This window comes from Mustela lutreola, chromosome 17 (assembly GCF_030435805.1).
Source record: "Mustela lutreola isolate mMusLut2 chromosome 17, mMusLut2.pri, whole genome shotgun sequence".
Lineage (NCBI taxonomy): Eukaryota > Metazoa > Chordata > Mammalia > Carnivora > Mustelidae > Mustela > Mustela lutreola.
In genome coordinates this window covers 16,828,838-16,855,792 of record NC_081306.1, presented here as the reverse complement: position 1 = coordinate 16,855,792, position 26,955 = coordinate 16,828,838, and the positions used below count along the sequence as shown (strand labels likewise).

Below are 26,955 nucleotides of genomic sequence, written 5' to 3'. Positions count from 1 at the left end.
CTCTAGAAGCCTCTGCAGAGCTTCTAAAGATTGGGGCCAGATGGTACGTGCCATAATTTTTTTAGGATTCAGCCATAGCTGTCAAGCACATGCAGCAAGTTGCTGGGTTTTAACCTGCTGGAATTGATAAAGAATGACTATCCCAGTTTCAGGAATCACCTGGTCAGGGTCATTGAAAACTGAAGTTCCAGAAGACAGGGACACGCCCCAGGCGACCTTTCCCACATAACAGCCCTCACTCCACAGGCCAGGGAACCACTGTGAGGATCCCTCCGGCTGCTGGGAATGTCTATGCTACTCGTGCATTCTGGAACTGGGGAATAACCAAAGGATGGGTTTGGGGACCCACTGGATACACTGTGAGACAGGCCTGAGCTAAAAGGCCCACCTGACCCCCAAGGCCCTTCCCTGGACTGGGGGGGTCGGGGGGATAGTGATGTTTGGTTCTCCTAGAATCAATATCATTACAGAGCCAGTATCCAGTCATTCCCAAAAGTTCTGATTGTTTCCTTTTCCCCAGTGTACAATGACCCTGGTAAAAGGCTCTACATCCCTTGGGGAAGGCTGGAAGAAAGACTGACCCTGTAGATTTTCAGTACAGGGTCCCCCACTTGAGAGGGTCCAGCCTGCCTTCACTTGAGCAGCTCTGGGTCTATAAACCGGCTCAAGCCTGGGACTTGGTTGCGGGACCATGACTCTGTTTTATGAATAGAGTTAGATTTTTGTTCACTTGACCCAGAACTTTTCTGCTGATACAGATCAAATAAGAATTTCACAGGCTTCCCTCTCTAGTTTACTTCTGGGAACACTGATGAATTCATGGGTGCCAGAAGTCTGTGTCAGTCCAACTACTCTGATGGCTGCTTTGATGCTGTTATCCACAACATCACCAGGCCCACCTGGCCTCTGGTGGCTGAGGGCTGCCATTCGGCCCCAACTACCCCAACATCTGGTTACCCCCATTGCATTTAGGTTCTCCACTGAGAAAACCCAAGCAGTTCTTTCAGAGGGTGACAAATCCCGCCATGGGTCACCCTCTGGGCCTCATCTTTAGGGGCCTGCTGGATTAGGAGTCTACTTACAGGGTCCAGAAGCAGAGGGGTAGTGGAGGGGGTCCTGAGGAGAATCGGCATGGTCTTGCCTGGCATCTGGGGAGGGGAAGTCATGGAAGCTATGACCATGTCTTCATGGTAGAGTTAATCCCCTCAGCCTGGAGGCAGGAAGGTTGAAACCACTGTAGGGAGAGAGGCTCTGTCACTGTGGGTAGGGAGACCACTTGCACTGAAGGAGACTCAACAGAATTCAGAGGCTTGGTGTCCCCAGCTTCACCTTCCCGGGTGACTCCTCCCAACTCAATGCTCACATTTTAACAATAGGTACCGTTGAGAATTCAACCAATTTTGTGATTCAGCCAATTACAGGAGAAGGCCCTGCATTTGATTTTCAGGAATTTCAGCCCTGCAGCTGCCAAGAGAGAAGGCTCCCTCCCCGGGGCACACCCAGGAGCTCTCAGGTCTGAGCTGGGAAACCGAACCCCCTGAGCTCATCCTTTATTCTCGCCACGTTGTCCAACAAGGTTAGGAGCCACCCACGGACGTCATTATAGTTCTTGGTTTTCCAAATATGCTCAAGAGTATCATACACAATTACTTAACTCCTTATGTCTTCTGAGATGCTACTTAGCAGTGGGAGATATGTGGTGTCTCTCTGTGAACAGGTCACACCATGGACGGTCGGTGTTCTCTCTGCTGCTGGAAATAGTCATTAGCATCTTTGAACTGAATCAGATCAGAGAGCTAATTCCAGAAACTTCAGAACCAATTTGGGAAACTCATCCTTAAAATTCTGTCCCTCTAGACCTTCTCTGGGTACCAGAATCCATATTAGTTAGGGTCCTTCAGAGCAAGAGACCCGGTGGGATGTATGTATAGATATGTAAGAGAAAACTTGGACTTGGCTCGGACAGTAGGCTAGCTGGAGAAGCAGGAAAGGCAGTGGTATGATTCAGTCCAAGTCCTAAGGCCTGAAAACTAGAAGAGCCAATGGTTCAACTCCCACGTCAGGGCCAAAGGCCTGAGAACCACAGGAGGTGGGAGGTGGGAGCTCCACTAGCATAGATCCCAGAGTCCGAAGACCCAAGAGCCCAGAGCACGGGAAGAAATGGACTTCCCAGCTCAAGAAGAGAGAAGAGAATTCACCCTAGGCCTTTGTGTTCTATTTGGGCCTTCAGTAGCTTGTGTGGTGCCCACCCACATCCGGGAGGGAGATCTTTTTTTACTCATTCTACTGAATCAAATGCAATTCTCTTCCAGAAACACCCCCATGCATACGCCAGAAACAATGTGTGACCAGCTATTTGGGCATCCCTGAGCCCCATCAAGTTGACACACAAAATTAACTGTCACAGCCAGCAATGAGCCTTATCTCCTCCCTGCACCGATCCTGACATTGCAACACACATTCTCTTCCAAGAGTCAGAGGCATAGTGCAGGCTGGGGGACTGAAGTACTTTCCAGGGAAGCCAGAAGAGCAGCTGATCAATCCCTGTGGGGCATCCGGGGATTCTGCTCAGCTCACCTGCCAAAGGAGAGGTGCCTGGGGCAAGGTCAGGAGGAGCAGAATTTTCCTTCCTTCCCTGGTCTCAGCTAGTGCTGTGTCTTCATGTGCCCCCAGAATCTCCCTTGACCTACAGACTTTCCCAGCCAACTCCAATCTGATGCTGTTCTTTGGATGTCTTTGAGCTATCCCAAGTTCAACATGGCCAAAACCAAACTCTGCTTTACCTCTTTAAACACACACACACACACACACACACACATCATTTCTAATTTCCAAGGAGGGAATTTATCATTGGATTATTCTATAAATCGGTGCTTTTCCTGGCTACCTGCCATCCCCCGTCCTGGCCACCCAGAAGGGACGTGTGTGGTGCCTGGAGGTTGGGAGTATCACTAAGGCTTCCAGGAGACTCCTGGGGAAAGTGGGCATCCAGAGGCTTCCTTACCCACCCATCCCTGGATTTCCTGCCCACCTCTGGCTTTCAGGGAGAGGGAGAGATAAAAGGGCTCGCTGTACAATCTGCCTCGGGTCTCAGCCCTCAGAGGTAATCAGCCCTGAGCACTCTCTGAAGTAAAAAGAACCAATTTCTGTTGCAACAGTGAGAGGTTTTACCTAAAAGGGCCAATTAAACCGTGAGAGATTATTTGCAGAAAGACTTTGGAAGAGGGCTTTCGTAGGGTTCCCTTTTTGTTGTTGTGTTTTCTTCTTTGGGGATTTTTTTAAGGCTTCATTAATCACCGGAATTTAACTCTAATGTAAATAAAATAAATATCAAAGAGCTTTGCTGGAAATTACTGATGGCCTCTGTTTGGGAGAACAGGTTAGAGGATTTCTCTCTAACGCTCGAGCCGCTAAGATATCTGCCTCCTTCTGGAAGCCTTTTCCTACAAGCTCGGAGTCAATCTCAGGAAAAGACTCTTAAGTGCTCTTTTAGGTCAACAGAGCCCCCTTGGATCAATCATCGTCCCTGAGGATGCAGACGTCTGATTGGCCAGTCACTTACACACCATTGTAGTATTTGTTCCTGGAGGAAGACGAGAGATCTCTGTATCAATATGTTTGTAACCGCTACTAGCTTCCACCCCTCTGCTACGGGAGTCCCTTGGTGGTGTTGATGACGACACACAATTCTTGCCATTCATTGCGCCTGGGCCAAACACTGCGTGAGCACTTTGCATGCATGACCTCATTTAGATCTCACAAGGATCCTCTGAGGCGGATGCCATTTACGGGTGACAAAAGCAAGGCTTCAAGAAGTGAAGAGACTTACTCAAAGTCCCACCACTAGCAAGGAGAGCAGTTCAAAAATCAGTGCTTTAATACTTGACTTAGTGACCTATTGCTGTATAGCAAATTACCCCAAAATTTAGCAGCTTAAGATAACAAACACTTATTGGCTCACAATTTGTGCAGGTCAGGACCCAGGCATGGCTTCCTGGCTGGACATACACATTTGCCAGTGATCTGTTTTGGCGGGGGGAGGGGGGGGAGGTACACATGAAACCATGGCACTGGCTGGGACCAGGGAAGAAAAGAAGATTCTGCTCTTCCTGACCCTGCCCCAGGCACCCTCTCCTTTGGCAGGTGAGCTGAACAGAATCCCGGGATGCCCCACAGGGATTGATCAGCTGCTTTTCTGGCTTCCCTGGAAAGTGTTTCAGTCAGTCCCCCAGCATGCATTATGCTTCTCACCCTTAGAAGGGAGTGAGCCCGGGCACCTCCACCCATCAGCTATGGGTCCCTCTGCCTTTAAGGTCTCTTGGAGTCTGTCATCAAGCTGTGAGGCAGGGCTGCAGTCTGTTCTAAAGGTTCAGCCCTTGGAACCCATGGAAATGAGATTGGAGGACCCCCCTTCTCTAGAAGGCAGCTCTCAACATGGCAGTTGGATTAACCAGAGCAAAAAAGCTAGAAAAAAAGAGTGCCCAAGATGGATTTACCATCCATCTCTTAGTAACCTTGTCTCCAAAGTGAACCCCAGAGCTTCTCCCTTATTCTGTTGGTTAGGAATAAGAACCAGATCGATCATACTCAAGGGGAGGGGCATACACAAGGAGGTGGGCATCCCTGGGGTAATCTTGGAGGCTGCCTACCATGGTACTGTCCTTTTGGATAAGCAGACTGCTTCCATACACAAGCCCTTCACTGCCATGCAGCAGCCTGCCCTAGCCCTCCACATCCATTTACAGGATCTGGTTTGCTCCAGTGCCCCCATGATCACTTGATACATTCATTTCCGAGTCTAGCCACGCTCTTCCTTGGCTGTAAGTTTTCTCCGTGCCTCTCTCCCCTACTCCTGAAACATCTGAACCTGAGAGGCATCGCAACCCGTAATTGCCTGGGAGCTGCTGATCCAACCCTTTCCTTGTGCAAATAAGAGCACAGAGGCACAGAGAAGGGAAGGGGCCTTCCTGAGATCCCACAGGAAGCCAGAGGCAAGGCTGGAACTTTGAGCCCCTTGTGTTCCCAATACGCTGCACATCCCAGCACACCAGGATCCTTGCTGGGAAATCAATCCAAAGCAGGCACTTGAACTCTGGGGAGACTGCCAACATTTCATCAACATACAGATGAGGGAAACATTTAGGCAGCTCTTCTTCCCTTCTCCCCAGCCCTTTCTTCACAGGGGGCTGACTTCATTCCCTCCTGGGAGCAGGGAAGGGCTTACTTGTTAACTGAGCAGTGAACAAGCCTTTTTGTGTGAAAATCTAAGGCGCTCTCACCCTGTGTCTGATGTGGTTTCTAGGTACACAATGCCCTCTAGTCCTGAATCAGGGTAGTTCCAAGAGGAAAGATTTTGAAAACAATAGGGAACCATTAAATATACAAAATCCGGCACCAATAATTATTCACATGAAGCCGCTTAAGTTGGGACTCCTGAGGGTCCGGGAACTCCCCAGATCCCAGGCAAATTATCACAGGATGTAAAATTTTCTAAGGAAAACGTCTACAGCTTCTACAGAATGTGAGAAAGGGGTCATAGCTATGTCACTAAAAAGATCGGGACCCACTCATTTGGACTTTCAGAATATCTGGCCTATATTCACTGGCTTAAAAGAAATGTCCAAAACAGAAATCAGAGCATGGGCTTTTTTTGGGATTACTCCCAAGCACTCTGAGGGCTTGATGTCCTATGTCTTCCCTGACCAGCACAGCTTGCAAAGCCCATCATTTTTTTCCCACAGATGGTGGTTGGGGAGCTGGTGTATGAGGGTTGTATTTCATTCAATCGATGTTTGCTACGTGCCTGTCCCATCCCCAGTATCTACAATACAGACGTGAACCTGCTCTATGTTACCATTCAATATCCATCTCCCATTCTAGAGATAACACCATTCCAGTTTCCTCCTGAAAACCACCCCCTTTCCTCTCCCTCAGCCACAGCCCCTAGGGCCAATCTGTATCTCCCTGAGCCCCGGCATGGAGGTGTGATCTAATCCCCACCATTCCCTAGCACCCATCAGCTCTCACCCTTGAAGATGCCCTCAGGAAAGAGCCATCCAGAGCTAAAACTTGGAGCGGAGCTAGACCTTCAAGAGTGAGGGCCCTACTATCACTCACCACTGACATTGAACCTGAAAGAATGGAGATCAGTCTCCAGTGAATATTGAGAAAGGAGAGTCGACGTATTGGGATGAGAACTCAGCCTGAGGTGGGGCCAAGTCTCTAGAATTTCTGTTTCTCCACTGAGTGCAAAACTGGTTTGTAACACTTAAAACAGAAAAAAGTCTTCATGGATGCTCTGCCCTTGAGGATCTCACAGTCCAACAAGGTAATTTGTTTATAATGCAAAATATTAAAGAAGTGTCAGAAGTAAATACACACATACTCCATCTATCTGTCTGTCTGTCTATCTATCTAGACATACCAAGTTCAGAAGCAGGTGGAGGGAATATTACAAACTCTCCAGTACAGAGCGATCACATTCTGCCTTGAGCCAATAGCAGGATTTGGCTAGGAAGCATGAATCAGGGCCCTCATAAGAACGAAACAGTGGGATCCAAGAACACATGCTAGAGTAGGTCCAAGCTTCTCACCAGGTTGTTATGGAAAGGGTCAGAGCCCTCCTGGAAATTATGATGTCCCATACGCAGCTGAAGTCTCAGACTTCACCATCGTGTAACATAAGATCACATTTATTTTTTGAAAAAATATTTTTAAATATTTTATTTATTTATTTGACAGACAGAGATCATAGATAGAGAGACAGGCATAGAGAGGCGGGGGGGCGGGGGGGGAAGCAGGCTCCTTGCTGAGCAGAGAGCCTGACGTGGGGCTCAATCCCAGGACCCTGAGATCATGACCCAAGTGAAGGCAGAGGCTTAACCCACTGAGCCACCCTGAAAATTATTTTTTTGTTAAGCTATAATTCACATATTGTAAACGTACCCTTTTCAAAGTTTACAGTCCTGTGGTTTTTATTAGATTCACAGAATTGTGCAATCATCCTCACTTTCTAGTTCCAGAACATTCTGCATCACCCCAAAAAAGAAGCAGTCACTATCCATTCCCTCCTTCCAACCCTCGGCAACCACTATTCTGCTCTCTGTCTCTGCGGGTCCATTAGGGACTTTTCTTAAAAATGGGACCATCCCACATGTGGCCTTCTGTGTCTGGCTTCTCTCATGCTTTCAAGGCTTCTCCACATTGTGGCAGGTGTTAGGGCTTCCTTCCTTTTTATGGCTGAATAACACTCCATCCCATGCATAGACCATGTTTTCTTTATCCATTCACCAGTTTATGAACATCTGGGATTTTTCCACCTTTTGGCTATTATGAATAATGCTGCTGTGGACATTCATGGACATGTGTTTGTGTGGACCTGTTTCTGTTCTCTGGGGCACATACTTAGAGGAGTGCAATTGATGGGTCATAATGACTCCATGCTTCACCTTCCAAGGAATGGCCAGACTGGCCTCCAAAGCAGCTGCAACATTCACATGTCCACCAACTGCGTGCGAGAGCTCCAAGTCCTCAAGGTCTTGCCAACACTTGCCAAGGTATCTTGCCGAGTTATAGCCATCCTAGTGAGTGTGAATCAGTGTCCCATTGGTTTTGATCTGCTTTTCCCCAATGACTAGCACATGTCCTTTCAGTGACTGAATCATGGTATGTACACACGATCCCTCCAGCCCGATCATGGGAAATTAACCCCACTTGAAGTGACCTCTTGTTATGAATTTCTTGTAGTGCCCCCTGAACCCATGAACCAGCACATCAGCCACAGTAACCCAGCTGAATGTGCCTTTTCCTCCTTTTCTTCTTCAGATCATATTTGTCCATACCCACTGCCAACAAACCCATGTGGAAAGACTTCACTGCAGCCACTACAAATGTCCAGGCCAAGACTCTCCTCTCCAGCAGCCCCAATGGCTTGCAATCCTGCTGGGTTCAGGGGGCGGGGGGGGGTGCAGAGCGCTGCTGCAGAGAATCACGTTTCTCCAGTTCTGGGGCCAAACCCAGCTCTGCAGAGACTGAAAATGCTCTGAAGAAAGGCTTCTTAAGCTTCTGATCATCTCCTCTGTAATGACAGGTAGATTCTAGAGCCAGATAAGGAATAGAAGCCACACAGCTGATCATAGTTTAATTCCCTCACGTATCTCCTTCCAAAATTCCTCCTTCTTCTATTTCAGCATTTCTCAACACTACTGACAGTTGAAGCCACATAGCTCTGCCTTCGGGAAGATGTCCTGTGCACTGTGAGATAGTTAGCTGTGTCCCCCTAGATGCCAAGGGCACACACCCCCAGTTATGGCAACCATCGTCAAATTTCCCCTAGGGAGAAGAACTGCCCGGGGTTGAGAACCATGGTACTAAGTTGGGGCAGAAAGAATTCTAAGATGGTTCCCAAGATTCCAGGCACCTGCTGTAGACACTCCATATCGTCCCCTCATCTTAAATGTGAGTAGGACCTATAAATGATAGGATGTTATCTTACACCTCCCAGGCTGCTATAACAAATTACCATAGACTGGGCAGCTTGAACAACAAACATCTGTTTCTCATAGTTCTGGAGGCTGGAGAATCCAAGATCAAAGTGCTGGCAGATCTGGTGTCTGGCAAGGGGCTCTTCCCGGTTTGCAGAGAGCTCTTTTCCCGTTGTGCCTTCTCATGGTGGAACGACTGCTAATTCTCTGGCCTTTTCTTATAAGGGGATTAATCCCATTCGTGAGGCCTCCACTCTCATGACCTCATCATCCCTCAAAGCCTCCACCTCCAAATACCAACACACTGGGATTAGGGTTTCAACATATGGATGGGGAGAGGGATATAAACATTCCGTTCACTCAGCCCATTAGGTTATGTTGTATAATAAAGGTGAAGAGATTTTTGTAAATACTATTAAGGTCACTAATTCCGTTAACTCGATACTAAAAAAGGAGAGTCCCTGGGTGGGCCTGGCCTAATCAGGTGATGTCTCTCTTTCTCTCTCTCTCTCTCTCTCTCTCTCTCTCTTCTTCTTCTTCTTCTTTTTTTTTTTTTTTTTTTAAGTATCTAGAGTAGGAGACAAGAAGCAACAGCTGACACTCTCCTTCTGGCTTTGAGGTAGCAAACAACCATGCTGGAAACTGCCTATGGAATGAGACAGCCCCCAAGAGACAAGGGCCTTGGTCCTATAGCCACCAGGAATTGAGTTCAGTCAACAAACCTGAATGAACTTGGAAGAAAATTCTGATATCTGGAAAGGAACACAGCCCAACTGACCCCTTATGAGACTTTGAGCAGAGAACCTGCCATACTTCTGACTTACAGAAACTATGAGATAATAAATGTGGAACGTAAGCCATCAACTGCATGGTTCTTTTTTATGCAACAATAGAAAACTAGTGCGTAGTTCCAAAATAAATATTCCCATGACTGTCAGTAGACAGAAAGAGTTGAGAGCAGTGATTTCTCAACCCTAGTTGATTCTTCTAAAAAGCATTTATTAGGGGCGCCTGGGTGGCTCAGTGGGTTAAAGCCTCTGCCTTCAGCTCAGGTCATGATCCCAGAGTCCTGGGATCAAGCCCCGCATCGGACTCTCTGCTCTGCAGGGAACCTGCTTCCCCGCCTCTCTGCCTAACTACGATCTCTGTCAAATAAATAAATAAAATCTTTAAAAATATTTTTTAAAAAGCGTTTATTAAAGAAAAAAACACAACTTGGCCTCCTTTGCCAGATATTCTGACTTAATTCTGAGGAAAACAGAGCTCTGGCTTGGATGCTTTGTTAGACTCCCTTATGTGAGTCACATGTGTACCTAAAGCAGTGGTTTGGAGAAAAGAGGCAGGATTCAGAGTATTCACAACCAGCAAGGATATAGTGTCTGGCTCCTACTCCACTCAAGAAGGAAAACAGCATTATACAGGCCATGAAGAGTTGAAAGCACACGTAATAATAATAATAATAATAATAATAATAATAATAATAATATAATAATAAGCTAATGTGTATTTAGGGAGAATTTGGACCATCCTCAGCTTCTACGGGGATAGAAATAAGATCAGCCTGAGATCATCAGGGATGTCCTGGATGCTGGGTATAATAACCACTTGTTGGATCTGAAACTCCCATAGCATTTTACAATGTCACTGTTTCCTTCCGCCAAAACCCCTCAGGACCTCGGCTTTCTGGACGCTGCTCCCACCCCGGTCTCTGCCCTCCCACTGTCTCTGGTGCTCACCCCCCTCTTTCTCACCAGGCTTCTCTTCCCTTCCTACAAAGCTCCATCCTTGACCTCCTACTTTTGATCCTCAACACGCCTCTCTACCCAACCCACTCTAATGTGCTTAGAACCTCAGCTCATGGACCATCCAGAAACTGTCCTCTCTTCTGCATCCCCAAGCCCCGCCCCCCCAATCACCAACACGTCTCACCTGGATGACCGGGAGCCCCCCTCACCACCACCTGCTTTGCCCTCTTGCAATCTCCTCCATCCTCTCTCCCGCAACCACAACAATCTTTGCAAACCATGTCTTTTCGTGTTCAAACTTTCCTGTGAAGTCCCAACAATCTTAGACTGATGACCAAAATCTTATCATGCCTCAGGAAGTTTACATTCTCCAAAACCTCCACTGCCTCCTGCAGCCAGTCCCCCTCCAAGTAAAGCTGTAGTGGAAAGAGGGGGGCTGGGAGCAGCGGAGGGGAGCCGGAGGTGGCCGGGGGGAGGGCAACCATGCAGCATCACCCGTGAGTGATGCTGGGGCAGGGGTCACTAACAGCACTAGTTGGTTCTGTTTATCTGCAGCACTGTCCCTAGGCCAGTTCCCCTTCTAAGGATTAGGCTTCCGGAGGCTTGCAGTAGACAACAGGCAGCTCTCAGCCCCACATCCAAGCTTTAGACAATGACGCTTTTGCCGGGAGAACATTTTTACACCATAAAGACAGCCAGGAGAATGATCTCCAAGGCTCTGTAGGACCTGAGTCTTACAAATGTCTCTGGTGTCCCCTCCAGCTGTGCCCCACCTCACTCCGACTCCAGCTACTGGCAACCATTACGTTTTTGGGTAGTTTTTTCATCTTCTTGTGTGTTTTGGCATACCAGGTTTCTTCCTTCCACAACACAGAGCTCCCTCTGCCTGTAAAATTCTTCCCCACCTTTCTCGGGTTTTATTGATATTTCTATATTTGGCTCCTGTGCAGCTCAGACATCACATTCTCCACGAAGTTCCCCAGGCGTGGCCAACCACATGTCACTGGGCCAGCGCCTGCTTTCCTTTGTGGTACTCACCACAGCTGTCAGGTTACATGAATCCCTGTGATTTTCGGATTAATATCTTTTCTACCATTGGACTGTAAGTCCCATGAAGCCACAGAAAGTGAATCTTTAGTTTATCATGATATCCCCAGCAACCAGCATAGAGACGAGCTCCCTGTAGACACTCGATCAGGTCTGTTTTTGAAGAAATGAAAGAGTGGCGCCCAGGTGGCTGAGTCGGTTAAGTGTCCTTCTCTTGGTTTCAGCTCAGGTCATGATCTCAGGGTCCTGAGATGGAAACCCACATCAGCTTGAGATTCTCTCCCTCTCCCTCTGCACCCCACCCTGCTTGCATGTGCCCTCTCTTTCTCTCTCTAAAATAAATTAATAAAATGTTTAAAAAAAAATGCTCAGCAGGGAGTCTGTTTCTCCCTCTGCCTGCTGCTCCCCCTGCTTGTGTCTCTCTCTGGCTCGTTTTCTCTCTCAAAAAAATAAATAAATAAAATCCTAAAAAGGAAAACATTTTCATTAGAATTTGGTTAAAAATTTTCGCGAGGTGAATTAGCTGAAACCGAGTTTATCAAGTCGAGTGGCGCGCAGGCAAGGCAACAAACATCATCTCAGTGCTAAGACCTATCCCCGTGTCTTAATGATTTATGAATCCGTAGACCCTACAGGGATGCCAGCCACACTGTAGGTTCTGCACAGTGTGACCAATGAATGGGTGCTGTTTTCTTGGTGCGCTCTCTCGCTCTGTCTCTCTCTCTTTCTCTCTCACTGGTCAGGGGTCAATCACTGTCTGTGTAATTCTTACAACCACCCTACAAGTCTTTCTCATGTTACGTTATAAACGGGAAATACATGAATGGACCAGAAATGCCTAACCCCTGGGGGTGTCTCCTAGGGTATATTTAAACGACTGTGTCCTTACGGTTCTACTAAAGTCAAAAGTGATGCTATATCTAAAAAAAAAAAAAAAAGTCAAGTAAAGTAACATAAAATAAAGAAGAACGATCCCCTGACCAACCTCTGGATCCCGTGTTGGTCTGTGCAGAATGCCAGCGTCAGGACGGGTTTTTGATGTACGGAAGAGTTAAGCCTTGAGTTATTATCAGAATTAGGGCGTTTTATTGGTTCACATTGTCCAATCTTCCCCAGCCATTATGGTTTTGCCGAAACATTAAACTACTTTAAACTTTCATTTTCCTCTTAAAACTAAATTAGTTTGGAGAAAATTGTATTTCCCCAGCTCTAGCACCAGCCTCGGGCAGAGGGAGTTACAGTACAGCGCACAGATAAACAACAATCACGGCCTAATTACTAAGTGGTAGGAGCAGGGTTTCTCGAGTTACATTTGCTTTAGAGTTGCTGGGGTCCTGGGGGGAGACAGCTCTCCGGTGGATTGGCTCAGGAAGCCTTCTATAATCTATGTGGCGGTCTTCCCGCATCTCTGGCTGTGCATAGAGGCAGGACAAAGGAATTTATAAAGCCCTACTATGTGCCTGCCCTCTTCAGTTCTGAAATGGGTTCCTCGGTCAGGATTACTAGTATTATGAAATCTCCCTTTTACGGATTACAGTGTTGGAGGTTAAGGCTAGAGGATGGGAAGACCATTGTCTGAGGACCTGTTTCTGTGCCAGAAAATATGCTAGGTTTGTTTTGTTTTGTTTTGTTTTTTTCCCCCCACAATAGCAAAAATCTACTACCGCTTCGGTCTGTGGGGGAAATAAAGTCCTTTGAAACCACACATAAAAGACCAAGGACAGTCATGTGATGCAAGCCGAACCAATCACAGACCTCACCACCATGGCCACCGTGATGGGTCCCAAGGGCGGGATGTTGATGAAAGCCAAGCCAATCACAGACCTCACCACCATGGCCACTGTGATTGGTCCAAGGGGCGGGATGCTGGTGAAAGCCGAGCCAATCACAGACCTCACCACCATGGCCACTGTGATTGGTCCAAGGTGCGGGATGCTGGTGAAAGCCAAACCAGTCACCCTACCCCACCCCACCCCATGCCTGTACTTGGAGCTAGAGGTAGAGATGTACCCTGCCTGAAGAAGAATCTAGAAGAACATAACTTTTCCCTACTGGTGGCCACAGAGGTAGGTGAAAGCCATTCCCAGGAAGACAAGATCAAAGAACATAAAAAAAAGTTGGGCAGGTATAGAGGCCAAAGGCGAGCGCTATTCCACCGCATCCATTGTTTGGCTACTTCAGCCCATAACCCGCCACTACCTCTGCCTTGGATCGTTCGGTTAAGATGGGTTTCCATCACTGGCAAACCCGAGTCCTGAAGACAATTTCCTTGCCACATGTAACATCTCTATGATGGCATAGGCCAGGCACGGATCTAAGTGCTCTCAATCACGGAGTTTTGTGAGGTAGGTCCCCGGAGGGCTCCCATTTTCCGTTCAAGGAACCTGAAGCCCAAGACCAGCCCAGCGCCACAAACCTGCAGCTTCCACTGCACCACGTGGGACAAGGAGGGTTCTCCTTGATCGACGGTGACGTGCCAATGATAGGGTAGGGACTGAGCACCCCATTTCACAGATGGGGAAAACAAGCCTCCGCGTGGAAGGAAGAGCTTCACGGTGGCAGAGCTGGGATACGACGCCCTGCCCAGGACTAACACTCGTGATTCATCTCTACCCTCGGTCACCGTGAGGCACAATCTTCCTGTTGGACCCGCTCACATGCTCCATTAGTTCACAGCCCTTCACTGATGTCTTTTTATTTCTCCAAATAGGAATATGCTGATTGCGTCTTCTTTTTCTGTGGAAGCTACAGATGATGCGTGCTGCCTGATGTTACTTTCACCAGCGGGGCCCAGCCCACAGCCGGCGAGCTCGGACACTCCCTGTCACACAACCAGTCAGACTTGACGTGCTGATCACCCCTGGCGGGAGCAGCCCCAAACCGACCCGAGTATTTGATGCCGTGAGAGCGTGTCGGGGCTGCCTGGGCGTTTGCTAGTCCCTTTTATTTTTGAGAGCAAGTAAGAGAGCCTGGATATGCTGAACAGAGGGGAAGGCAGAGAGGCAAGGAGAGAGAGGGGCAGGCAAGATGAAACTGCTTCTATAAAGCAGCCGTCCACAGAAAAACAGACGCCACGGGTGCTCCTGCCCCTGCGTGGTACCTGATGGCACAGGATGCTGGCAGTTGCTCCTGACAATGAGGACTTGACCAAGGATGCCTCGCTCACCAAGGCACCCAAGACATATCCTAACAGGCACCACTGTGAACTTGATCTGGGAAGAACGCCTCACCTCCCTTCTCCCGAATGGCCTGCGAAAGCCAAGTGCCCCTCCCTGTGTGTCCACAAGTGGCATCTTTGGGATAGGATCAGGTGGCGTCGATAGCAAGGACTACGTGATCCCAGCATGACGAGGCTGGTGTCAAAATGTGCGTCTCTCAGCAGCAAATACTGAGTTGGTCTCTGCCGATCTGGTGGCCCTGGGCAGCCACCCCCGAGGGCTCAGCCTCCCCACCCCAACCTCCCACCCAACAAGTTCCCTAAAAACTGCTTCCAGAGACAAATTTATCTTTGCTCTGGGCAAGGCATGGCTAGGGGTTCGGTTCGGTTCCTCCTGAGGCTGTAAGAGAACACCATAGATCTTACAGGCCTAACACAGCATACAGCTCCAGACTCCAAAATAGGGCTGGTGGGGCTAAAATCAAGATGTTGGCAGGGTTGCGTTCCTTTCTGGAAGCTCTAGAGGAAAACTCATGTCCTTGCTCTTTCTGGCTTCTGGAAGTCACCGGACTGCTTGGCTTAGAGCGCTCCCGCCACCTGCAAAGCCAGCAACATTGGGCCCTATTCTTCTCATGCCACCATCTCTCTGACTCCCTCTTCTGGACCTTTCTTCCACTTCTAAGGCCCCTGGTGATTCCAGTAGGCCCGCCTGGAGAATCCAGGCTCCTCTCCCACCTCAGGGCCAGCTGACGCGCAACCCCTTTGCCATGTAACCTAATACGATTATGTGTTCCATGGATTAGGACTTGGACATCTGTGGGGAGTCGCTTCTCTGACTGTCATTAGGACATTCTTAATAAGACGTTGTAGGACTCCTGTCCTGCTGTTGCAGGGATCAGCAAGCAGCTGGAACCAAGAGAGAGTCTCGGGAATCAGCCAGGCGATGTCTGCACCACCCCTCAGTGCCGGGTAAGCTCGCCTGCCAGTACCTAGAGGAACACTCCCGTGCGTGCACCCGGAGGCAGGCACGTGGACATGTGCTAGGGCAAAAAGAAAAAGTCGAAACTACACGTCAAAACGATGGCCGTGCTTCACCAGTTAGCAATGGTGATGTTGATTTCTATGAACAAATATGAAAAACGTCTCCAAGACAGCTACTCCTCCCAGGAAAAGGGAAACACAAACATCCCACGCACACGCAGACACCCACTCTGTCAGAGTAACAATATACATTCCAAGGTCAGGGCCCACACAGGTTACCAGGGGGCCAAAGTGCGACTGTGGGTACGGATCTGTCCACTGGGATGTTGGCTCAAAGAAAGCATGAGAAGCTGGTGTGCGGGGATGGAGCTGTGGGGTGTGGGTGTGTCCCCAAGGGGCCAGCAGTGCTGGGCAAACCAGACTGCCAGGGGCCATGAGTGGTTCCTACAGACTCCTGGTGTGCTACTGGGGTGTCTGCCTTTCAGGATCCCCAGCACTCTTGGCAACAGAGGGGAGGGATCGGGGGTCAAGACAGCAGGTTCAGACACTGGGCAGGAGGACAGGGTGCCAGTGAAGGTGTCTGGACTCCTAAGGTAGGTTTGTTTGTTTGTTTGTTTAAAGATTTTATTTATTTATTTGTGAGAGAGAGCATGAGCGGGGAGAAGGTCAGAGGGAGAAGCAGACTCCCCATGGAGCAGGGAGCCCGATGTGGGACTCGATCCCGGGACTCCGGGATCATGACCTGAGCTGAAGGCAGTCTTAACCAACAGAGCCACCCAGATGCCCAAGGACTCATAACTTTTAAAAGACTCAAAAACAGACTTATCTCTGCCTCTTGGGTTGAAAGTCACGAGTCAAGTCAACCAAGAAAGGCTCCTTTCTGTTTCTTTCTGTGTTCTACATTTCTCTTTACCCTCTCCCTGTCTCTGCCTCTCTGCTAGAGACCCCTCAAGTCTCCCTTTCTTCTCACTCCCCCATGACCAGGGTCTGAGCTCACGCCCCAGGCTCTGCCCACACCAGACCGACAGTGAGGACTCCGGCGGCCCAGCCAGCCCCAGGCTCTGCCCACACCAGCCCGACAGTGAGGACTCCGGCGGCCCAGCCAGCCCCAAGCACACAGGAGGCAGAGCTGCCCTTCCCCATCCCAAACGCAGAGGATTTGGTACTACCGTCGCTATTTTTAAGTAGGCTGCGATGTTCCCGGGGAAGGTCTTTGATTCTTCTCCAGAGGAGCAGAGACCGCCAGCTTCTCAACATCCCCGATTGAGTGCCCTGCAGCCCAGAGCAGTCAGCAGTTTCGTGGTCAACTTTGTCCTTAAGGAAACTTGCTCTCCAGAACCGCTTCGGGAAGAGACTGCAAGAAAGGGAAACTAATCATCGTATCCAGCTCTTGTCAGAGCAGACTTTTCTTCCCCCTTCCATTTTATCTATCTACTCATAATCTTGCAATACATAAAATTTAAGCTCCGCTGCATTGTTAGCATTTCGCAGGGAGAAATTTTCTAATACAACACCACCAATTTACTTGAAAGACGACCTGGAGTCTGTATTTACAGCTAACGGGCTCGCGTTTGCTTATAAAGCTCCTGGAGAACGGGGTGACAGATGCCACTGGCTTCCCGACATTCCGGTCTGCATCTGTGGAACATGCAGGCTTGTTAGAAATAGGCTGCTTCTGTGACAGGGACAAGGGCCCTGCTCTTGGCCTCTTATTAGAGAAGAGAGCAGTGCTATTGGGGAAGACGTGTCTGGAGCCTCCCAGAACTGGGATCACATCCGAACGTCCTCACCCGCTATCTTGGTTGCTGTGGGCAACTCCCTTCACCCTTCTGAGTTCTGCTGTTAATTCCTTACGGGCAAAACAGGAATGATGATCCATCCCATCTCGCAGGTCATGGTAAGAATGCCCACAGCGTGTGAGCACACGCACACACACACACACACACACACACTTTACATACACTGTACAACACAACAAATAGTGGAAAGACTGTGGGGGCCTTGGGGAGCTGTGGGTGGATGGGCTTAGCCTCCCCACTTCTGGCTAGTGGTAAGGTTCAACCAAGAGCTCTGAAGCTACAATTTTTAAAAAAGCCCCTTCCCTATCCCTGTTTCTCGGATTGCTGGTGGGTCTTTCCAACACATAATTTGGGGCCTCTAAGAGCAAACTGCTGGAGAGGGTCCATAAGAGCCAGGACTCTCCTTCATGACAAAAACCCATAGCAAATTGCCTCAAGCACTAATTGTGTAATAACTGGAGTACATAACCAGCCATCCACTGGACTGTCGCCTTCAAGCGTGGCTATCCCCAGGGCTCAGTGGCTGTTGTCAAAACTCATCCTCTTGGGGTGCCTATGTGGCTCAGTCATTATACGTCTGATTCAGCTCAGGTCATGATCCCAGGGTGCTGAGATCGAGCCCCGCATTGGGCTCCTGGTGCTGCAGGAGGCCTCCTCTCCCTCTCCCACGCCCCCTGCTTGTGTTCCCTCTCGTGCTGTGTCTCTCTCTGTCAAATAAATAAATAAAATCTTCAAAAAAAAAAATCAGAGAACTCATCCTCTCCCATTTTCACTTCTGCTTTCCTCTAAGTCGGTTTTAAGGTGACTCTTTTCACAAGGTGGGTCCTATATTCCTATATTTCAATGTTTTCTTTTAAAACAGGGACTGGGGACATCTGGGTGGCTCAGTGGGTTAAGCCATTGCCTTCAGCTCAGGTCATGATCTCAGGGTTCTGGGATCGAGTCCCGCATCTCTCTCTCTCTCTGTCTTTCTCTCTCTGTCTCTCTCTCTGTCTTCCCTCTCTCTCTCTGTCTGCCTCTCTGCTTACTTGTGATCGCTCTCTGTCAAATAAATAAATAAAATCTTAAAAAATAAAATAAAATAAAACAGGGACTGAATGTGGCCCCCTGCCTGTTTTTATAAATAAAGTTTTATCGAAATGCAGTCACACCCTCCATTTACATATGACTTATGATCACTTTTTCACTGCAACAGCAGAGCTGAGTGATGGATCGCAACAGAGAAAATCTGGTCCACAGAGACTAAAACACTTACCAGCTGGATCTTTATAGAAAGCACTTATCAACTTCTGATCTAAAAGAAAGTTCTCGGCTTTTGCTGTGTGCAGGTATAAAGCCTCAAGGGTCATGGCTTGGGTCATGGTTCTCTCCCTGCATCACTCACTGTGGCCAGGGATGTAGAAAGCTCTGACTGCTTTCCTTGCTCTTGGGGGCGGGATGCTGAAGCAGAGGAGGGCATCCGATTGAAAGCCCCACTGAGGCCGCCGTGACCGGAGGAGACACTTCTCCTCTGAAAAGCCACAGACTGTCACCACAAGCAGTAGAAACAAGGGAAGCCCCATTACAAAGAGGTAAATACATCAAGATGGGGCATTAGGCAACAATGGAAGACTCCCCGCCTTTCCAAAGCATTCATTCACCGACAATTCACTTTCATACAAACTGCATCAACAAGCAGATGTTTATTGTCCAGACTATCACAGATTGCTGTGATCAAGAATTCCAGGACTGTGACCTTTCTCACTGCTGATGACTCAGCACAGGGAAGAGAAAACAATCCACTACTGATCCTTCAGTTCCAGATACTGACAGGAGCAGAGGCTCTCTTCTTCAAGCTTCGTAAACCAGAGCTATAATCTGAACCTGGAAATGACCCTTCAGACACTGCCGAGGGCCCCTGAGCTCTGGTTAAAGAGCTAGAAAAGGGGCGCCTGGGTGGCTCAGTGGGTTAAAGCCTCTGCCTTCGGCTCAGGTCATGATCTCAAGGTCCTGGGATTGAGTCCCGTATCGGGGCTCTTTGCTCAGCAGGGAGCCTGTTCCCCCTGCCTGCCTCTCTGCCTACTTTTGATCTCTGTCGAATAAATAAACAAAATCTTTAAAAAAAAAAAAAAAAAAAAGCTAGAGAAGCTCCTCTCCTTACCTGAGGAGAGGGAGGGCTATAAAACTAACCAAACAATTTAGATCAGAAATGTAAATCCACTTCACTCCTCCCTTCTACAGGGAGCATGAAAGACACAGCAAATCCACCCCAGGGTGCTTCTTCCCCTATCAACACAGGAGCCACGCCCTCACCTCCATAGATAGCAGCATCAAATCGATGTATCTTTCCTGCTTGGCCAGACCCCCACACTCCTTGTCTGGCCACAAAGAGCACCAGGGCTCCTCCGGTCTAAACGCCCACCCATCTCTCAACCCTGCAACCATGTTCCTGCACCAACGCCCACACCTAACAGTCCCTCGGTCAAAAAACTTAAAAATGACAACCGAAGCACCTGTTGGTGGACAAATGGAGAGACACAATGTTTCTTCTTCAGCCTTAAGAAGGAAGGGCATTCCTGCACCTGCGACAGCATGGACGAACCTCGAGGACATGACGCTCGGTGAAACAAGGCAGACACACAAGGGTGATTTCCATAGGATTTCACTCGTATGAGGGACCGAGAGTCATCAGATTCTCTGAGACAGAGAGTAGAACTGGTTTCCAGGGCTTGGGGGGTGGGGAGAGGGAATGGGGAGTTAGTGCGTCATGGGGATGACGTTCCAGTCTGGGAAGATGAGAAAGTTCTGGAGTCGGATGGTGGTGATGGTTACATGACAGTGTGAATACCTAACGCCACTGAACTATACACGTCAAAGTGGCTAAAAAGTAAATTGTATTATACGTAAGATTATTATAAATATATAGCATACACAATCTACATAATATGTAATACATTATAATACATGGCATAATAATGTATTCTAAATATATGTCATATATATAAATATATATTAAAGTGTTCTATAAATTATTATACAGTTATATGTAATACATAAAATATTAGCTATATGTTACATATTATACCCATGTGTTATATATTATATATAATTATATGATTTTATTATTTATTTTATGTATTTTATATACTTATTATTCTATTTTATTATCATTATTTTATATTTTTATATAAAGTATAATGATAACAAATAAATTATATAGAGATACATAATTATAGAATTATACATATTTGTATTGCCAGCATACTATTTAAGTTCTTCACTGTTTCCACCCGTAATTCCAGCTTTCTCCCCCCATTTCCCGTATTTTCAAAGTTCCTGCCTCAAACACTCTCCCAAGACACACTGTGTGTTCACTTTTATCACCACCTCTAACTCAAACTATTTGTCAGCCTGTGGAATGGATTATGGTAGCTGTATTAGGGGATTTTTTGCCCAAGAAGACCTATGCCCACCATCCCTCACTCGTTCCTTTGGGGACCCCTCTCTTCTGCCACGTGGCCCCAACAGCCTCCGAATCTCAGCACAAACCCACCTCTCTTTAACGCCTGCTTGACTGCTTTGAGGGGCATTCCGTCCCACGTTCCATGCCTTTCCATTGCTTTCCGCTTTATGAGCGCAGCTTTGAGGCTCCTTATGTCCCAGGATGTCTCCTCCGCCTTTCCTGTTCGAAAATAAATGCAGAGCCACGCTGAGTCCAGATGCTCACGACCCATGAGAAACATGTCCCTCTAATGCCTGAGAATCCAGGACATTTATCCTCAAACATCCACGGCCGTCAGCTTACGTAGGACTTTGTTAAAATACAGGCTCTGGGACCGCCCCCAGGGATTCGGTCTAATGCAGGTGGTCCCCGGACCACACTTTGAGAAACGCCGCTCTGGAAATGGAGCCGAGGTAACTTTTAAACTTTGGTCTATGAGAGCGTCCGCCTGAGGTTGGGAGGGTGTGGCAGGTGGTGGGAAGGAGACGCTGCCATGGTTCTTGACATTTTGCTCCATCTTCATTTCATGTCCAACCCAACTCTTACGCAGTTTTGTGCAATTGCTATTAAATACTGTCATTTTGATAGCTTACCTTTCCACAAATAGCAGAAGAAATTTTCCCAGGTGTGGTCTCTTTCCATTCAATTAGGCACACCTGGGTTATTTTAACCACTGAGGCAAAAAAAAAAAAAAAAAAAAAAAAAAAAAAACCACAAATAGGTACCCCCATCCATTTGATGACAGGTACCTGATCCACAGGCTTGGCGCCCAGGAGGTAAAAGCCAACCTCCAGGTACTCATGCTACTAGGATCTACTGAGTTTTAACCACTCCAGCACCGTGCCTTGCCAGCGTGCCCCGGGAATCCAGACAAATCAAAGATTAAATGATCTATCCATTGGAAGAGCCAAGCTGCTAATCTAGAAGGCTGAGTTAACAGCAGTTGATAAAGCCACTGTCCAGAGAGACCTAAAAGAGGAAAAATACCTCTAATCCACCATTCACCATGGGTTTTCTTACTTCCCGCTGCCTGCCTCCCCCAAACACACTCAACAACCTCGAGTTCCCTTTTTTTGAACCAACGGTCGTGAGCGAGGGAGTAGAATATGCCAGCTGCTGGGTCTGGATTGTGTTTCTTTTCTTTTTTAAATTTCAAGTATAGAGTACAGTGTTATTAACTATCATCACCAAACTGTGCATTAGATCTCCAGACCTTATTCATCTTGGAACTGAGAGCCTGTATCCTTATATCCTTAGATCATTGTTTTCCTTGTCCCCCCATCCCTCAGCCTCTAATAACCGCCATTTTGCTCTGACTTCTATGGGTTCTACGTTTGTAGATTTCCACATATGAGTAATACCACCCAGGATTTGTATTCCGGGTGTGACTTATTTCCCGTAGCATAATGTCTTCCAGGGTCACCCATGTTGCCACAAATGGCAGGATTCTTTATTAAGGCTGAATAATATCCGTGCATGTATGTGTTTATCACATTTTCTTATCCATTCGTCTGTTGATGAACTTTGAGATCATTTCCATGTCTTCGCTATCGTGAATTATGTTGCAACAAACAAAGGGGTGCTGATACCCCTTCAAGATACTGATTTTATTTCCTTCAAATCTATACCCACCAGGGGGATCACCAGATCATAGGGTAATTCTATTTTTGGTTGGTTGAGGAAACTCCATACCGTTTCCCACAGCAGCTGCATCAGTTTGCACTCCCACCAACTGTACAAGAGGGTTCCTCTTTCTCTGCATCTTTGCCAGCACTTCCTAATCTTTTAATTTTTTGGTACTAGTCATTCTAACCAAATGGGGAAAAAATTTACAAATCATATACCTGGTAAGGGAATAATATCCAAAATAGTTTAGGAATGTATGAAGGATTCAATAGAAGAAAAACTGATCAGAAACTGAGCAAAGGACCTGAGTAGACATTTTCCAAAGAAGATAGACAGATGGCCAACAGGTATATGAAAAGATGCCCAGCATCACTCAACATCGGGGAAATGCAAATTAAAGCCATAATGAGATATCACCTCACACCTGCCTGGATCATGTTTCATTCCTTGGGGAGACTGGCCCAGTCCTAACCCAACCACCAAGACTAGGAGCCAAGCAAATGGTAATTCCCCAAGGAAAATGACTCACCGTTATCAGAAGACTATGAGGATTAATGTTAGCCCTATAAGATTCTCCTTTCAGAGGTCTGTCTCCATTCCTAAACCCCTGGGTTACCCCTTTGCTTTTGGGGATCACGACTTCATCCAGAACGCCCCCCGCCCATCGCCCTCCTCAGTCATTCCCACCAGCTGCCTGGGGCTCCACATCCTGTCCCTGAATCCTGTCCAGACCCAGCAAGACAGGATGAGGAATCAGGATCTAGTGACCGGTGAGGGAGCAGGCAGACGGTCCCCGCTTGTTCCCGTAACAAATGGGCACCTGTCAGCGAGGCACTTAGGAAAAGACGTGGCCCTCGAAGATCTCTCCCTCTTAGCCTTTAAGAATTTCCTCCGCACCCTGGTACGGCTATCAATTAATATTATTATTATCTTTCATTGAGATGGATGAGGCTACTAATTGCTCCTTTCCCACCAATCTCTCCATAGTCATCCTTATCTCCAGACAAATAACAACCTCAGGACAAATGACGGACCCTAGACATTTAATACATGTCTTGTTAAATGGATAAGAAACAGAACAATGAGGCTGACATTTCCCGATGGAGCTGTCTGTGCCACACGGCTCGCCCCTGTCCTGGGACCCTCTGCTCCTCCCTCCCACTTCCCCCCTGCCCTACAAGATGCCACCCTTCCCTCGTCCCTCTCCCCCTCACTTCTGCACCCACACCATTGGTTCCTTAGTTTGGGGCAGAGAAAGGGAGAAATCTCTTTGAACGAAGGCATGGCATGATGGAGAAAGGGACTTGGGGGTCAAATACCTGGGACCCCCTTAGCTGTGTGACCTGGAGAAGTCACCAGTCCTTCAAAGCTGCCTCAGGTTTGTACAAATGACAAAGGCCAGATACAAACAAGCAAAGGCTATTCACCCACAGCGTGTTCTGCCAAGGGGGGTCAGCCACCATCCCTTGAATTCGGCAGAGACTCAAAGGCAGGTAGTGGAACAAGAAAGCTTCACAGTAGGAAAGAGGGCCTGTTTCAGGTAAGCCTGATGTCGGAGGCTGTTGGCATGGGGAAGGTGGAGGCGGGCCACCTAGAAGGGGGGTGTCCTATGTGATGGGTTAGGGGAGTATATTTGGCTTTCTCTGATTGGTCCTAAGTTGGAAGTAGGAGAAAAATTGGGGAAGCTGGCTGTTATGGGCCAAATCCTGACAGTTTGGGGCCGAGCACTGCAGGGGCTGTGGTTCAAACTGTCAGCGGGAGGCCACGGGTCAGACTTCTACTTCTGTATACGGTCTGGCCATTGTCCATTGGGATACTCAGCCTTTCAGTTTCCTTGGTGGTCAAATGGGGCTGAGAAGAGCCCCTAACTCATAGGATTCAGTAACAAGACAGGATGTAAAAATCACTCGACACATGTCTGGCACTCATGCACACATTCTACAGATGTTTCTCCGTGACAGGGCAACGTGAGGGGAAAGGTTCCTAACCCCACGGAACTCACATTCTAGTGGTGACGCACAGCCCACAAAGCAGCAAACAAAAAATGAGCGAAATGTTTCTAGACAGTGATAAATGCTATGAAGAAAATCCAAGCAGGCATGGGAGATGGTTGACCGGGGAGAGGCATGCGGTCTACTTCAGAGGACGGATATTCAGACCCAAGAGAGCCACACAGGCAGTGGCCTTGGGGAGAGGAGCCCAGGCTGCGGAACAGGAAGCGAATAGGCTTGGACGCACGGTTATTTTCAAGGAGCGTGATAAAGGCCAAGGTGGCCAGGCTGGGGTGAACACTGGGGAGGCATGAGGGCATGACCTCAGAGAGGCAGGCATGAGTCAGCTCGGAGAGAGGAGCCGGCCTTTTATGGTAGAAGTGCAGGGAAGGGAAGTCATTGGCAGGCGGACACAGAGCCTTGACAAGCAACTTGATGTGCATTTCCACTGGATCCTCCAGAATTAAGAAACTGTCATGGCGGTCCAGGCAGAAGGTGGTGGGATTGGATAAGTAGAGAGGGGGAGAAATTATTTAATCCAGTGTGCCTACAGGAGGCAAGCCAACAGAACTTGCAGCCAGGGCAGGACTTGGGGAAAGGGCAGGGAGCGAGAGGAAGTGGAGATGGCTTCCGGATGTGGTCAATGGAGAAGGAGCCATACTCAAGTCTTAATTACTACTGACCACCAGTTGCTGGTTGGGGGTCGGAACAAGAAGAAGGGGAGTGGCTGGAGGAGGGGAGGGAGGCAGGGCTCACACCAGCTTGGAAGATGCATGAAAAATCATTCTGTGGTCCAGAGGTCTACATCCACACTCTCTCTCCTGTTCTGGCACCTGGCTCTGACTCCCAGTGGCCCAGTGCCTCTGACTGCCTAGGAAAACCACCCCCACCCTTGTGATGGCCCCTCCTTTCCCTGCACCGGAGGGTAGGAGACAACGGGTTTCCTCGACCAGACTTTCCTAATTACCTTCACAGCAGGTCTCAGGTCCCTGGCTGGCTCCCCTAAAAAAGAGAAATCGCCTCTAGATGTGGGCCCCAAGCAGGGAGCAGGCCCACGATTGGCCAGAGATAATTGGGCTGTTGTCTGGGTCTCGGGGAATGGGCTGTTTGGGAACATTAGCGAAGGCCTCCGTTGTCTTGCTGGGCTGGGGCGTCCAGAGCTGCAAAATGAGCCAAGCAGGGGGTGTCACGGTCATCAGAAACTCCGCTAGGGCCCAGGGCTGCATTGGGTCCCCTGGGGTGGGGTGGGCTGAGCACCAGCCACATTCTCCTCCCAGGTTCCTTCTTGCAGGAGCCCTGTTTTCCCAGACTGCTTTCCCAGAGGCCTCGCAGGGGCACGGAGGACAGAGCAGAGCCTTTCAGGAAGCTCCCAAGAGACCCAGGACCCACCCCTCACTCTGCAACTTGAGCCAGTCGCTTTCATGAACCTCTGCTTTCTTACATGGAAAACAGGAGAGAATGCTGGATTTGCTCAAGGATGAAGGGAGGTGATGTGTGTGAAGGTGTCTAGAAGGGCCCCTGGCACGTCCAATACATGGTGTTCTTCCCATCCCCTGCTTTGGAGGGACCCCACTCCTACCCCCGTGAAATGCCTTGTTCACCGTGGCACGCAATTCAGAGCCCATGAACCGCAGACTCTCCCCAGGTCCCTCAGGGAGGGGGAGCCTCCTGTCCCCGGAGCTCTGACACCACACCTCCTCTCCAGCCTCCTGGTTACCTCCGGTTCCCACCGAGACCGCCACAGGGAGTATCAACCAGGCCCCCGTCAGAACAACAGCCCCTGTTTTTAGTAACAGTGCACCAGGCACCGAGTTGGGCGTTTTCCAACCATCATCCCCCATCACCCTCATATCTGCCGCATGAGGCGAATGCCATTAATATCCCCATTTTAGAGACAAGGAGACGTGCTCAGAAAGGCCAAAACACCTCCCCAGGTTTGCCCAGAGCTTAACTTCCAACACTTGGACTGTCTGACACCAGCTCCCAGATCCCGGCTGCCACCGCTGTGCCCAGAGGACAGCACCCACCTTCCATGCACTCTGCATGTGTGTTCAAACAAGGTTCATACATATTTTCCCCATGGAAGGTTCATAATAACCCGGAGAAGGAGGAACTATTCCCTCTCTTCTCCACATCAGCCCCATTTCACAGATGAAAATGTCAAGGCCCGGTAGAATAAAGTAACTGACTCCATATCAAGAGCTACAAAAAGAGAAGTGAAATGTAAACTCACCTTGGTGGGTGGACTTGAACCTGAGGGGCAGGCAGGTGAGGGAGAAGGACCCAACAGGGCAACATAGCCTTTTCTCTTCCACACACCCTGTCCTGGAAGGGACAAAGATCCACTTATCCTTAGACCTCACCGCTAGATACAAACTTGACGTTGAAGCTTCATTTCCACCTGGAATTAAATCATTCACCCTTGAGTCTGGGATGGAAAAATTTACGATTGTCTGTTAGTTTTTCTGATACTTGTCGGGGGAAGGTGTTGAGATGTCGGGAGAAGACACGTTATCTGGGGTCAGCAGGGAAGACCCCAGGCGAAAAGGAAGACCTTTCTAGGCGGTCTGCCAAGCACACTGTGTTTTCTTGCATGAATGCTTGTTTCCTGCCCCAGATCTTGAGGGGTGCAGGTGCTGAATGGG

General features: G+C 48.6%; 1 long non-coding RNA gene across 1 annotated transcript; it reads right to left on the bottom strand.

Moving 5' to 3' along the window:
• Nucleotides 1–16,597: 16,597 nt before the first annotated feature.
• LOC131819157 (uncharacterized) lies at nt 16,598–26,705 on the bottom strand. Its single transcript, XR_009349075.1, has 3 exons — nt 26,544–26,705; nt 20,745–20,873; nt 16,598–16,767 (listed from the first exon to the last, which is right to left on the bottom strand). It is a non-coding gene; the product is annotated as an uncharacterized LOC131819157 (long non-coding RNA).
• Nucleotides 26,706–26,955: the final 250 nt, after the last annotated feature.